This window comes from Falco punctatus (genome assembly GCF_963210335.1).
Source record: "Falco punctatus genome assembly, contig: scaffold_105, whole genome shotgun sequence".
In the NCBI taxonomy this organism is placed as follows: Eukaryota; Metazoa; Chordata; class Aves; order Falconiformes; family Falconidae; genus Falco; species Falco punctatus.
In genome coordinates this window covers 100,317-113,313 of record NW_027660255.1, presented here as the reverse complement: position 1 = coordinate 113,313, position 12,997 = coordinate 100,317, and the positions used below count along the sequence as shown (strand labels likewise).

Below are 12,997 nucleotides of genomic sequence, written 5' to 3'. Positions count from 1 at the left end.
AGGAGAGAGGGAAAATGGGACGAAGTATCGTATACAGACATGTTCTTCGTCCTCCAGGACAAACCTGAGTGGCAAAAGGACTGTGGATTAGTACCCCCTCGGGATCCTATGGTACTAGCACTAGAAAGAGTGCGGGATTAACATCACCTGATCTTTGATTAAGTCTCTAGAAAAGGATAGGAAAAACCCTAAGACCTAAACTAGAAAGATGTTCTTGTTGAAATTTTTGTGTTTAAAAGCTCAGGTTGCGGTTCCTTCTGTGGAGCAACCAGAATGAAACACGTTGTAAGATAAAAAACTTGTACTAATGTATGTAAAACCTGAGGGGGGTGGTGGGGGGTGGAGAATCAAAGACCTTGTGAAAGTGTTAAAGTATTGGGGTGAGTTTGTACAAACCCCCGTACCCCCTCAAAGGTGCGACTGAGTCACGCTGGACGCACGGCAGGGTGTTTGCTATTTGCCTGCAAAGGCTGATATGTAATAACACAGACTTAAAGCAACAAGTAGCAGATTTGCATTCAGGGTAAGAAAGAGTTAAAACAGAAGTGCTGTAGCAGAGGCAGGCCTGTGTAACCTGCAGAGCAGGAACAGCATCTCCTGCTCCAATCCTCCTGATGGTGGGGAGGAGGGGTTGCTGTTGCTGACAATTGAGCAGAAGGACCTGACAATGTCACCCCAATTGCTGCAGCATTTGCAGTACAACAGGACCGGTAACGGCCCCTTTAGGGCAGGGAATGGGTATGAGGTGGAATTTTAGTGAATACGAAACCAACTTATTTGTTGAACTTCAGTAAAAAATAATAATTTTTGTTACAGTTGTGGGAGCTGCTGGCCACCAGGAAAACATCCTGAAACCTTTAAAGTACAAACTAAGAAAACAAACAAGAATGCCAAATTCCCCAAAGGCCCTTCTTGGTAGGGACTTATTAGAACAATTGGAGGCAACAATCAAATTTAAAAAAGGGGAAGTTACTCTGGAGGTAAATGATCATCAATACATACAGGTTATGAGCCTATCTTTGGCCAGTACTCCTATAAAAAGGGAAATTGATACCAGAATTATTGATCAGGTATATCCCGGAGTATGGGCAATTGACATGCCGGGACGTGCCAAGAATGCATCACCTGTTATAGTAAAATTAAAGGACAGGGTGCAATAAGAATTAAACAATACCCACTGAAAAGGGAAGATAGGGAAGGAATTCGTCCAAATATAGAGCGATTCATAGAATTAAAACTACTAAAAGAATGTGAGTCAGAATTTAACACACCTATCCTCCCAGTTAAAAAACCTGATGGGTCTTATAGGATAGTTCAGGATTTAAGGGCCATTAACAAAATAACAGAGGATCTGTATCCTGTACTAGCTAACCCCTATACCTTACTAACCACCCTGACACCTGACCTAGCTTGGTTCACAGTTTTAGACTTAAAAGATGCCTTCTTTTGCCTCCCTCTCCACGAAGCCAGCCAAAGAATTTTTGCTTTTGAATGGGAAAATCCCAGAAGCGGTCGAAAGACCCAGCTCACATGGACGGTGTTGCCACAGGGGTTTAAAATAGCCCCACAATTTTTGGAAACCAATTAGCAAAGGATTTGGAGTTATGGGAACCACCGTCAGGAGAAGGGAAAGTGTTACAATATGTAGACGATCTTCTTATTGCAACCAGAACCGAAGAATCTTGTATTATTTGGACTGTGAGCCTGCTGAACTTTCTGGGACTACAAGGATATCGGGTTTCTAAGAAGAAGGCACAGGTGGTGTTACAACAAGTCACATACCTAGGGTACGAGATCAGTGCCGGACAACGGGTCCTAGGGAAGGCCCGAAAAGAAGCCATATGCCAAGCCCCCCGACCACGAACTGTAAAGGAACTGCAGACATTTCTGGGAATGACAGGATGGTGCAGGCTTTGGATATGTAATTATGGCTTGCTTGTTAAACCATTATATTCCCTGATAGCAGCTAATCAGAAGGATCTTCAGTGGGATGCTGAATCAGACAGAGCTTTCCATGAACTGAAGAAAGCCTTGATGTCGGCACCAGCACTAGGACTTCCTGATGTGAGTAAGCCATTTTTCCTATTTTCCCATGAGAAACAGGGAATGGCATTAGGAATACTGGCACAAGATTTGGGACCATACAGACGGGCAGGGGCATACTTCTCTAAACAGCTGGATGCCACTGCAAAAGGGTGGCCTGGTTGCCTGAGAGCAGTAGCAGCTGTCATCCTAAACATCCAGGAGGCCCGGAAGTTTACCTTGGGCCAGAAAATGACTGTCTTAGTATCCCACACAGGGTCTGCAGTCCTTGAAACAAAAGGGGGGCATTGGCTCTCCCCACAGAGATTCCTAAAATACCAGGCCATAATGGTGGAACAAGATGACGTTGAGATCGTGACTACAAACATCGTCAATCCGGCCTCGTTTCTTAATGGGAATGTTGGCGAATCAGTCGATCATGACTGTCTAGAAACAATCGAAGCCACTTATTCTAGTAGGACAGATCTCAAGGATGTTCCTATTAATGGAGCTGAACATTGGTTCATGGATGGGAGCAGCTATATGCTGAATGGAAAGCGACATTCTGGATATGCTGTTACAACCTCTGAAGAAGTGATAGAATCGGGACCGCTACCAGCTGACACTTCGGCACAGAAGGCTGAAATCATAACCCTTACTCGAGCTCTGGAGAAAACTCAGGGAAAACCTATAAATATTTGGACTGATTCTAAATATGCCTTTGGAGTGGTACGTGCTCATGGAGCAATATGGAAAGAAAGGGGACTGTTAAACTCCCAAGGAAAAATCATCAAACATGCGGAAGAAATTTTGAAACTCCTAAATGCGGTCCAGCTTCCTGAAAGGGTGGCAATTATGCACATCAAGGCACACCAGAAAGTGAGCACAGAATTAGAAAGAGGAAATGAACTGGCGGACAGGGAAGCAAAACAGGCAGCCAGAAAAGCAATCAAGGTAGAGGGTGCGCTAATACCCGATGGACAAATATCTCTAGAAGGTAAACCAGACTATACTAAAGAAGATCGCAAACTGACCTAGAGGGATCATATAATGAGGAAGGGTGGGCTGTAATCTCACATGGGAGAATAGTGATTCCTTCCTACATGGTATGGTCAGTAGTTCGGGAAGAACATAGAAAAAGGCACTGGGGGGCAGAAGCTCTATATAAGGATCTCACTAAAAACATAATAGCACAAAATTTGTATACTACTATTAGACAAGTAACCCAACAATGTGATCTTTGTCTCCAGACTAATCCTAAGATTACCAAGGGGCCAAAGTTGGGAAAAATTGGGAAAGGAAATGTTCCAGGGCAACATTGGCAGATTGATTTCTCGGAACTTCCTAAAAAAGGGGGGTATCGATATTTATTGGTACTAACAGATACCTTTTCAGGTTGGCCAGAAGCCTTCCCGTGCAGAACTGCTAAAGCCCGGGAAGTGACCAAAATACTGCTCCAAGAGATAATACCTAGGTTTGGAGTCCCAGCGGTAATGTCCTCGGATAGAGGACCACATTTTGTGTCCAGAATAGTGCAACAGATCAGCCACCATCTAGGAATGGATTGGCAATTACATACCCCATACCGACCACAATCAAGTGGCCAGGTGGAAAAGATGAATCATCTAATCAAACAACAGATTGTCAAGCTAGGTCAAGAAACAAATCTAACTTGGCCCCAGTCTTTGCCATTAGCTCTTACACGAATTCGAACTAGACCAAGAGCAAAAGAGGGGCTTAGCCCATTTGAAATTTTGTATGGACGACCCTATGGGGTACAAAAGGGGACGTCTTCACAGATTGGTGAAGAAACAATGACTTCCTATATGGTGGCACTAAACAAACAATTAATGAGAATTGAGAAGCATGTGATGGGAACACACAGTAGGGGTCTGGATGGACCTGTTCACGATATACGACCAGGGGACTATGTATATGTTAAGTGTTTTGCAGATAAAACCCTGGAACCACAGTGGACCGGACCTTTTCAAGTCCTACTCACCACCTACACTGCAATCAAGGTTGAGGGACAGAATTCTTGGATTCACCATACCCGGATCAAGAAAGCCCCTGCAACTTCGTGGAGAGTAACCCCAGATAAAAAAGAACTGAAACTCAAATTTACTCGGACAAATGGGAATAATGTGGGTGGCAAGTAAGTGAACCTGAGCGGTTGTGGATCCACCATATGGGAAGGGCACCACAACAAACAATATAGAACAAAAGAGTCTGGGACTGAGCCAGTGGCCAGTCTTGCCCAACTTGTTATCAGTAAGCCCCAACTCAAACAAAGATATTTCTGATCAAAACAGATTTTATATGTATATATGAGGAACGTTTAGATTCTTAAAATGATCAGTAGTGGGTTTAAACCATTTGTGGTTTTTTGTACCCTCTCTCTTGCCTACAACCAAGAGCCTGATAACTGGCCTTGGAATCATGCCCAGAAAAAACACACTGGAAGAATGGGAAAGGTGGACTCAAAGACGAAACTAGCTATGGTTGTTTTTTCTGAAAATGAGGTGTACCAAAGGAATCAATGGGATTAGGAGGATGTACACAAAGTCGACCAATTATGGGGAAAATTAGGAGATAGGATAAAAGTAGGGTGTCAAACATATAATGAAAAAGATAACACCAAGATTTCAGGAGACACCCTGATTAATGTCAGAAAGGTAGATAAGGAATTTACCCTTCTAAATACAACCATGTGCTTTAATTCATGGGAATGTTGGCACAATTTTACCTTAACCGAGCCCATCTTTATAATATGCCTAGGAAAATATCCTTTTGAACATAGAACATGGGCCAGAAAGATAGGTGACAAGTGGCAAACAGTAGATTAAGAATCTTGTATTATGCGAGAACAGCAGGGCTTCCTCTGTGAAAGCAATACTATAATGGCCCAGGATACTTGTTTAGATACAGATCAGAAAATATGTCATTTCGAGGCCCAACCAAACGCAAACTTGAAAACAGTAATTATATATGCAAGGAAGGAATGTGCGTGTTTGAGAACTAAGTGTAACACAATAACTGTAGATGGGGAGGTAAAGGAGACTGCACAATATTCAAATTATTGTATTTGTAATTTTACTACTATCACAGGATGCGATTTTAGTTACTCAGCCCCAGTAGTGTCTCATCAATTCTTAAAATCCAACTTTACCCTATCACAGATGATAATTCCTACTAAATATAAGTAGTATAAAAGAACTATTAAAACATGCAGATTTACAACGTATACTGAAAGAAACCAAAGAAAAGGGACATGAAACTCTTCTTATGATCCATCACGATGTAGAGGGGATCAAGAAAGTTTTAAAAAAGGTAGAACAAGATGGAAACCATAATTGGTGAGATACTCTTTTTGGCTGGTCACCTTCTGCAACAGGAATTCTTAACACTATGGTACACCCCATTGTGATCTTATTGATCAGTTGAGGAATTTCCTTAATACTAACCATTATGTTATATTTGTGGGTTTGGAGAATGTTTAAAAGGATAACACTTATGTATGATGCTTTAGTTTAAAAGGGTAACACTTATGTATGATGCTTTATATCATTCCGGAAGACTGCTTAAGTAAAAGAATTTACTTAGTTTGATAGAAAAGGGGGGATTGATATGGAGAAATAGTGTGAAATGGGGACAATGGACATCGATTGTGATTGTATATGTCTGCTCAAGGAATGTGGGTATGGTGACTGGTCATGGGTGCGGTGTCTGGTCACATAGGCACACAGCTTTGAGGAGACAACTACAGTTTTGAGGAGACGCCTGCCCTTCTTCCTCTAACAAAGGGGAGACGGGGAGACGCCTGCCCTTCTTTCTCTAACAAAGGGGCTATTTAAAAAAGAATGAGAAAAGGATGAGAGATATTCCAATGCTATCTAGAGGGAGGGAGTGCTAAGTTTCCTTGCTGAAGAAGATCGGATGGTCACAAGAACATGAATCACCTACAAACCTGCAAGACCACCACATTCCAGGAAACGGACTGATAAGCTAATTAACATACGAAGCGGGGTTTAGGTAACAAATATGTATAGGCGTTAATTGAATATTCATTTGTTTCATTGTATAAATGTGGGATGGTTCGTCACTTCGGGTATGCACGCTTGTGGAGGAGCGATCCCCCTGTGCATCTGCGCGCAATAAACATACCTACTTTATAACTTTCGAGTTATAGAGTCTAATTCCGTACGTCACCGTGTCAGGGGAGGCGCCCCGCTGGATAAGCGGCCCTTGTCGGGGTGCTTCTACGCCAAATCCTTTACCAACGAACCTCAAATGTGACAGTGAGCAAATAAAACCGGTTACCCCGTAATCTTTGTGCACGAAGCCCGAATGAAGACGCAGGACGCGTGAGTATAGGCCGGTGAACCGTTCGGTTGGGGTTGGGTATCCTGAAGCGGGCTTGTGTGAGACGCCCAGGGAGGGCGAAGTGAGTGCGGACCCTCAGTAGTGCGGTTTCCAGACCCCGTGGGGGGCTGCGCCACGAACCAGGGGAAGCGAGTGCGTGAGTGAAAGAAGGCGCCTCGGAAGACGGGACAGAGGAAAAGCAAAGCCCTGTGATCCCGTGGGTGGTTCTGGGGTCCAGATTAGGCTCCCACAGATACCACCGGAGAGTCCGCTAGGACTAACAATAAAATTTTGGGATGCGTACCCTTCTAGGCAGGGTAAGAGTAAAGTAAGATTGATACACTACTGTATGGAAGTTTGGGGTGGGAAACAAATTAGGGGTGACCACCTCTACTGACCGGTCTTCGGGGCATCTGAAGACTGGATATGCCAGGCTTTGAATATATATGTGAATTCAAAAGACCCCTTTTGCCTGGAGGAAAGTGAGTATGCTTCCTTATGGGTAGGGTCTGAAACTAGGGCCCTCGTGTTCCTGTTAAAAGAAAACAAGGGGGGAAAAAGAAGAAGAATAGAAGTGAGGATGAGATCCCTACCTCTCCCCCTCCGTATACACCTCCACCGCCCTCCTCCCCCCCAGCTCTTACCACCTCCCTCACTCCCCTCCCGCTGCTATCTAGACCCTGTGAAAGTGTTAAAGTATTGGGGTGAGTTTGTACAAAGCCCCGTAGCCCCTCGAAGGTGCGGCTGAGTCACGCTGGATGCATGGCAGGGTGTTTGCTGTTTGCCTGCGAAGGCTGATATGTAATAACACAGACTTAAAGCAACAAGTAGCAGATTTGCATTCAGGGTAAGAAAGAGTAAAATAGAAGTGCTGCTGCAGAGGTAGGCTTGTGTAACCTGCAGAGCAGGAAGAGCATCTCCTGCCCCGAATCCTCCTGATGGTGGGGAGGAGGGGGTTGCTGTTGCTGACGATTGAGCAGAAGGACCTGACAATGTCACCCCGATTGCTGCAGCATTTGCAGCACAACAGGACCGGTAACGGCCCCTCTAGGGCAGGCAGCGGGTCTGAGGAGAGTAAAGGTGAATCTCTGATGGGGAAATTTAGATGTTTGAAAGTCAGTTGTGAATAGGACTGGATAAAGGTTCGAGTTGATTTTTACTAAGGTAATCGTGATGTAGAAAAGTTGGTGAATACAAAACCAACTTATTTGGTGTTAAACTTCAGTGAAAAGAATTTGTTACAGTTGTGGGAGCTGCTGGCCACCAGGAAAATATCCTGAAACCTTTAAAGTACAAACTAAGAAAACAAATAAGAATGCCAAATTCACCAAAATCTTTGTTGGGAAGAGATTTATTAGAACATCTAGACGTTTAAAGAAGGGGAAATGAAACCAAAAGTTAAAAATGATCAATTAACTAAGATGTTGAGCTTATCTTTAATTCAACAGAAAAGTGGAAGAGAGGACCTCCCTGAAGTAAAAGAAATCTTTAACCAGGTATATCTGAAAGTAAATTCCAAGTAAAGGGAAAAATGCTTTCCCTGTTACAGTAAAAATGATAAACAGGAGGCCTGCCTAGTTCAGGTAAAACAATATCCCTTGGTCAGCAAGGCTGTGGGGAATATTGCATAAAAACTAAAATAAAATACACTCTGTAGTAGTTCTACTAATGTAAATCTGTGTTTTACCATGACTGTGACTTGTTATGGGATGCGCAGATGAAACTCTGCATTGACAACAAAGTACAAGGAATAAGGTTGGTCAAGTGCCTCCTACCACAATCAAGGGCAAGACTGGGCTGGCCTCTGTGTTTGCCACCAAGAAGGATCTTGAGCTCTGCTTCTGGCTGCAACCCAGTAGGCGTTGAGCGGTGGGGACATATGCCATGCCAGACCTTGATGTGAGGAATGGCCCCCTCTGTTATAAGAGGGTCGTCCAGGAAGGAAGAACATAAGATGGCCCATTAAGGCACTGATTTGGAAATTGGAAACCGCCTGGCCGACCATGAAGCCATACAAGTAGCAGAAGAGGTAGGAAAGAAGGAATTATCCTTAATACCAGATGGTAAAATCCAAACTGTAAGTACAGATCAGGAGCCAAATTATTCTAAAGAAAACTTAAAGGTCATTCAGGACATGAATGATAAAATAAATAAGTGGACTTATTTGAGGGATGGTCGTATAGCGGTACCATCCAATTTAATATGGACCACAGCCGTAATAGAACATAATAGGATGCATTGGGGAGCTGATAATTTATATAAAAGTCTAAATCAGAAATTGATAGGGCAGAACTTGTATACTGTAATAAAACAGGTGACTCAGCGATGTGAAATGTGTTTGAAAATTAGCCAGGGCAACAATGGCAAGTTGATTTTTCCAGACTCCCAAGAATTGAGGGGGTACCAATATTTATTAAATGAATGGACACCCCAACGTATCATACAGTATTATAAACCCGCAACTTGGAATCCTAATGAACTTATTAACGGTGCTCGAGAACCTATCTACAACCTGAATCATATCATTCGTCTACAGGCTGTCTTGGAAATTATTACTAATCAAACAGCTAAAGCTTTTGACGTGAAATGCAACTTATCAACACAGGATGGTTCTCGATTACCTGCTAGCCGAAGAAAGAGGTGTTTGTGATAAAGTAAATGTTTCCAATTGTTGTTTGAAAAGTGATGACAATGGTGAGGTAGTTAAACAAATCACATCAGAGACAGGGAAGTTAGCCCATGTTCCCGTCGGAACTTGGAAAGACGAATATTGACTTGTTTTCCTGGCTTCTCGGGAGCCCCTGGGTAAAACGAATCCTATTTTATTTGTTATGTGGATTAGCCACCTTATTGTTTTTGCCATGAGCTGTTCCATGTTTTATAAGATTAATTCAACACGTTATAACTAACATGCAATTTGCTATTATGGTTTCACCCGATGGCGTTAAACAAATGCGAGTAGTATGACAAAATGTACACACAAAATAACATTTTAATAGCCAACAAGAATTTGGAAACAATTGACTCTTAACAATTCAGATAACAATGTAAGCTGAGTAAAAAAAAAAAAATAGAATAGCAACAAAAACAAGCGCCAGGAACGCAAAGACGAGGATATGGAAACGCCTTTTATACTTTTTCACCTCCGCCATAAGTTCTTGACATGAGACAACAGAAAAACGCACCCTCTGCCTAAACAGCAACAGGAAAAAAAAAAAAATATATATATATATAAAATTTTGATCTTCTTTCTAATGAACCATATAGGTTAAACGTTTTGAGAACACTCACCTTACAGAATGTTCAGAGGGCGAAATGTCCACTCTAGACCCTTCTTCTCTGGCAGGTGATGTGGTGGTCTGGTGGTAAGAAAACCTTACATTGAAAACAGGGACCTGTCATTTAGCCATAGTGCCATAAATGTTACCATTAACAGACTTACCGGAGTGGTAAGCTCGGGAAATGGGTTTGGGACTTCATCTGGGCACGCAGTAGCCATTGTTGATCACGCGAATGGTCCGTGTATACCTTTGAACATGCGCATGCGCGATTTTAAAGCCCCACAGAATGTGTTGGAAAAATCTGGAAAGACCGCGCATGCGAAATCCCTATAGTCTAGCCATGATAGTGACGCATGTTAAAAAAAAAAAAAAAAAAAGGGAATGTGTTAAGAAAAAGTTTTATTTTTAAGTTTTGGTTTTGTATGTTATTATTATATGTATTACCCAACTATGCCTATTGTAATTGTGACGTATTACCTTGTGAGTGTTATGATAAATGTTGGGATTGTGGAAAAAGGTTTACTTGCAGTGCCGAGAATGAAAGTAGCGTCTAATAAACAATAGGATAAAAAGAAAAAGGGGGGATTGTGAGAAACTATGGACTAGGGTATTGTTTATTAAGATTTATGTTAAGCTCAATAGGATAAAAAGAAAAAGGGGGGATTGTGAGAAACTATGGACTAGGGTATTGTTTATTAAGATTTATGTTAAGCTCAATGTAAAGTTTAGGCAACAAAATATATGAAAACGCTTATGCAAACAGCTACCAGACACTGCTTGTGAAAGATAAGATAACCGCCAGATGTCCAGGAACCGACAGAAACAAGACAGACAACCCCACATAAGGATATATGAGTGAAGGGTCAATACCTCCACTACTTCATGAACACGGGTAAAGATGTATAAAAAGGGACTGTTTGAACTGCTCAGGGCGGCAGTTGGTGGAGCGCAGACTCCCCTGCCATCCAGCGCTGTCTTTGCTCATATTCTACTTGCTATAATTAATAAAATTTTAATTGGATTATGATCCGTTGTGGTCTCAATTTATAACAACGGGGGGGCTGCCGGGGTCTCCTGCGCCCAGCCTGCTGTGCTCCACAGGGGGCTGGGCGCTGGGTGCCCCATGGCGGGGCTGGGGGCTGTAATCCCCCGGTGCCTGGCCTGGGGCTGGCTCCTTGTGCTCCCGCTGGTGCCCGGGGGTCTCGAAAGGAGGGCTGGCGTTGCTCCTTGTTGGCGCCAATTAACAACAATTAAACACCAGGCCAGGGCGTTAAAGCCCCGCTTTGTGCCAGGGCACGTGCTGGGGGTGGCCGGGGGCACCGCAGCCGCTGTCAGCCCCTCGTGCGGGGGGTGCAGCGCTGGGGGCACCCCCAGCTCCGGGGGCCCGGCGGGGACTACACATCCCATCGTCCCGCGGGGGGGGAGGGGCCGGGCCGGGCCGCGCCGTGCCGGGTGAGCCGCGGCCTTCCGGGGGCGGGTGTCCGGCGTGCTACCGGTGCGGGCTGGGGGGCTGCGGGCTCGGGGGGCTGGGGGTGAGGGGGCTGCGGGTTCGGGGGGCTGCGGGCTCGGCCCTGGGGGGCTGCGGGCTCGGGGTCTGGCGGGCGCTGGCGCGGGGCGCCGGGGTCAGGGGGCAGCGGGCGCCATGGCAACGGGATGCGCAGAGGCGGAGCCGGGGAGCGGTTGAGCGGTAAGTGGGGGGCTCCGCGCCTCCGGGCCGCGCACCCCTCGCCTCCAGCAGCGCTTTGCTTGTCCCAGGTCCCCGCGGGTGCCCCGGACCCAAGGGGGGGTGGGTGGGGGGGTTTCCCTCCCTCTGCCACTGGCTGCTCCGCAGGCTCTGGGCTAAGCGGGACGCCCCGGGCTGTGCTGGGGTCGGGGGCGGCCGGAACCTTCACCCTCCCTGGTTCCCTGTGGGGGGGTGTGATGTCCCCCCCGGGCTGCAGGAGCACGAAGCCGGTTTGGGGAGCCGGGGGGGGGGGTGTTTTTCAGACTCAAATGGAGCCTTGTTGAGAGGGGCTCGGGGGGTGGGCGCGGCGCGGAGCCAGCCTGGCAGGCTGCAGCCCCCCGAGCCGGAGAGGGACATCTCTGTGGGAGAGGTGCCTCTGGCCGTGGTGGCACATCGGGGAACCCTCCTCTCCCTTCAGGCAGGAGGTTGGTGTGGATGTGACCAGTGGTGCCGGGTCCCCCTGCAACGTGGAAGAAGAATCCGTAAACGGACGCTGATGGTGAGCGTGGCCCTGCGGTGCGGGGCTGAGGCGGGGCTGGGAAATCCGGATCTGATGCTCTGGCAGCTCTGCCTGGAGGCAGAAGTGATCCCAAGGGCTGGAGGGTCCTGCCCAGCTGGCAGTCGGGAGGGGCTGTGCTCACCCGTGTCTCTGAAGTTGGAAATACCTTTGTAGTTCTGCATTTCACGTGTCATTTCCCAAACAGCACGGGCAGGAGGAGGGCCTCGCTGCTGTTTATGGGATGCTCTGGAGAAACCTGCCTCTGGCTTTAGTGTGTTTTGAGAAAGTCCAGGACAGACTTGCTTCATTTTCTAATGAGGGAATTTTTCTTTCTCCCCAGGCTACAAAACCCAAGAAAAGTTTAAGAGGTACGTACATATGCTGCAGGCTTTCCTTTTGCTGTCCGTAGGTGCTTCGATCTGCTGGGAATGCCTGGGGCGGGGGGGGGGGGGACGACGACACTCTCAGGTGGCAGTCCTGGCTACTGAAATGTTTCATGATCCTTGTCTGAAAGCTGCAGATGGTTGAGTGCATCATCATGTCGTTCCTGAACCAGAAATTTTCACCTGCCTCTCACATCAAGCGGATTTGTTTATTGAGGTCCCACATTCCTTTCTTGTGGGCTTTCCCAAATTCAGGGGAGAATATAAGCATTTGTTTCAGTTCTTCCCATCACCTTATCCCTGTTTGGAGGGATACTGTTTGGAGGCCTCTTGCAGCCCCTGATACTGAAGCAGTGCTTTTGGGGTTGCCCAGGGACTCGAGATCCTGCGGGGTGAGAGCTCACAGGTTAAGTGCTGCTTGTGGCCAGTGACTAACTGAATACAAAGCAGCTGGTTCATTTGATAAAGATACCCCATTTCTGGCTAAGTGAAGCTAAATTTTTTATCCACAAAATACTGATCAGGTCCTGGCAGTTCTCTCTAGACTGACAAGGAAGGCCTGACGCTGATGATGCTTAAGACCAAAACTTTATTCTAGCAGATTTCCAAAGAGCAAGCCATACTGAAACTGGGAGCTTTCCTATGCCTGCTTGGTGAGCTCACCTGCCTCAACAGCTTAATTTGTCTCATTTCAGGCTCCATCGATGATGTACTTGGTGACCTCCTG

The 12,997-nt window shown here is 45.8% G+C and overlaps 2 long non-coding RNA genes across 2 annotated transcripts in view; one reads left to right on the top strand and one right to left on the bottom strand.

Annotated features, from left to right (window-relative positions):
- The window catches only part of LOC308057340, a 29,001-nt gene extending 27,889 nt beyond the window's left edge, over positions 1–1,112 (bottom strand). Inside the window, exon 1 of the long non-coding RNA XR_013925230.1 lies at positions 716–1,112. This is a non-coding gene — a long non-coding RNA (uncharacterized lncRNA). The remainder of the gene's footprint in view (positions 1–715) is intronic.
- Positions 1,113–11,800: 10,688 nt separating this feature from the next.
- On the top strand, positions 11,801–12,989 carry LOC308057339. The gene is made up of 3 exons (XR_013925229.1): positions 11,801–11,887; positions 12,228–12,255; positions 12,966–12,989. It is a non-coding gene; the product is annotated as an uncharacterized lncRNA (long non-coding RNA).
- The last annotated feature ends 8 nt before the right edge of the window (positions 12,990–12,997 follow it).